We start from the raw sequence: 2,500 nt of genomic DNA, 5'->3' as shown, positions 1-2,500 counted from the left end.
CGAGTGCGTTTCACAATCAGGGGCCAGGAATACAAGGGCGGGTCCTTGGAGGATCCCAAGACATTCCAATATGAAGCCCAAACACGTTTCCATAAGAACCAATAAGCCAATGACTGCCTGCGTGGGCTGGGATAGTGTGCGTGGGAAGATACACTGGCCCGCTAATAAACACACACACACACTCTCTCTCTCTCTCTCTCTCTCTCTCTCTCTCTCTCTCTCTCTCTCTCTCTCTCTCTCTCTTCTGCTTACAAAAACCTGTTCTGTATTTGTAACTCACTCCTGATTTCATTTAGTTTGTGTGTTGAACGCAGCGCGCTGCTCAGTTTTAAATGTAATGTGTCCTTTCCAGTATTTGGGGAGGCTGAAGTAAATATTGCGCGCCGCGAGGCGAATGTTTAATGCCGCTGCTATTTATATAATGCTGGTTTCGGTGTTGTGGATAAATGCCCTGCAGGGATTATTCAATAGACCAGATGACAAACGAATGGCAACCGGCCCACCTGTAATTACAAGCTGGACGCTACTGCCTCTCCCCACAAGAAGTGACACTGTGATTGTGTTGACCTGGTTCCGGAATATTCCGCAGTGTGTTTGTCTTGTCATGATGAGGAAGGGGCTTTTATCAGTTTTACAATACGCCACTGATTGAACTTCCTGGCAGCCATTTTTAGCCGGTGGTGCCAAAAAAAGGTAGAGGAACCTTTTCTTGGCAGAGGGCCTCCGCGGGCGATGTTTTGCCAAGCTCTTTGAAATCCAATCAGCTCTCGGCTCTCAGATCACTACCACTCTCATATTTACCGTATTTAATCTAAACGACTTCACAGAACGCTGTTTCCCTCTGTCCTGGGTACACACAGAGACTAGACACAGAAATCCTGTCCAGCAAGGCAGGGCACACACACAGGTCAGATTTAATTTAGGATGTTTGAAGAGGCAACCACTCACTCAACACTCTGTTGTCATGTATCAAATGATCTGCTATTTCTGTCCAAGGTGACTTTTAATCTGAGTACTTATAAATAAGCAATTATCTTGTTTTATTTATCTTTTATTAGAATAAATTATAATGTAATATGATATGATATAATATAATATAACATAATATAATACAACACCATATAATAAAACATCATATAAATGTATGTATGTATACAGTATATATATATATATATATATATATATATATATATATATATATATATATATATACATACATTTTAAGATGTTTTATTATATGCCGTTATATATGTCGATACATTTAGAGTATCTGCCTTTGAATTGAACTCACTGCTCTCTGAGGCAGTGGCTGGTTTTGACCTACAGTAGTTCAGCCTTAGGCCAGGCAGAGGTGGATTCATTGCAGCTCAGGGCCACGGGCGTTTCAGACCTGTTCCAGAACCTTCCACCCCCTGGACCGCCACACAAAGGTGCGGATCCGTGTTTGGCTTTGGTGAACGCAGACCTGTATTTCCAGCTGTGTTATCAGTGTCCAGACGGATTAGTCCAGGCCGGTTTATCAGGGAATAATGCCCTGCCCTTACCTAGCGCATAGCGTGGCTGCTGGATTTGGCCCCCTCCTGCAGTGATAAGTTGAGGCAGGGGGTTATGTGTGTGGTGTGTGTATGTGTGTGTATGAGTGAGTGACTGTGTGTGTGTCTGTGTGTGATTCGGTTATGTGTGTGTGTCTGTGTGTGGTTAGGTTGTGTGTGTGTGTGTGTGTGTGTGTGTGTTCTCCTGAGCTTTATCCTGTACCTCTACTCCTCCCTCCTCCTCCTCCTCCTCCTCTCCTCCCCTGCCCTCCACAGATGCCCTTTTCACACCATCTGCCTCGTCCTCTTCATCACCAGCGAATGATGAAGCATTAGGTCGCGTGGACGAGACTCGGGAATCCGAGTGAGACAGGACAGGACAGGAGGCCGCTGCACCGATCTGGCTTATCTCCCACACAGCCGGATGATCAGCGACATGATGGAGGCCAATGCCTGTGCGCTGGTCACTCACTCCTGCTATTTACGCTCTCCATCCGCTAGCTTACCTGGACACAGCTGGCCCTGGGCCCCCCTAAGCGCACACACAGAGAGAGAGAAGGGATTTTCCCGTCTGTGTGTGTGTGTGTTTGTGTGTGTGTGTGTGTATGTGTGTGTGTGTGTGTGTGTAAGAGGCTTTTTCCTGTGTTTAATACTGGACTTAGAAGGCGAGCCCAAGCTGGCCGTGTCCACCTGCAGTAGGAGGTATTGCCGGACGCAGGCGGCGCTCGGCTGCATTCACCTACACGGGCTGCTACTGTGTGCGGCAGTGCAGAGCTTCATCTGCTCCACATGCAGCCTCTGGAGCAGGCCTGCTGTGGCCCGGTGCACTGAGATCCAGACCCAGTCAGAGCCAGATACCTACCAGAACGGGCCCCTCTCTCACTGGCAGGATGAGCTTGCAGGTGTGTGTGTGTGCGTGTGTGCGTGTGTGTGTGTGTGTGTGTGTGTGTGTGAGTGTGTGTGTAGGT

This window comes from Sardina pilchardus, chromosome 23 (assembly GCF_963854185.1).
Source record: "Sardina pilchardus chromosome 23, fSarPil1.1, whole genome shotgun sequence".
NCBI classification, from domain to species: Eukaryota; Metazoa; Chordata; class Actinopteri; order Clupeiformes; family Clupeidae; genus Sardina; species Sardina pilchardus.
The sequence above is the reverse complement of the archived record's forward strand: the minus strand, read 5'-3'. Positions refer to the sequence as shown.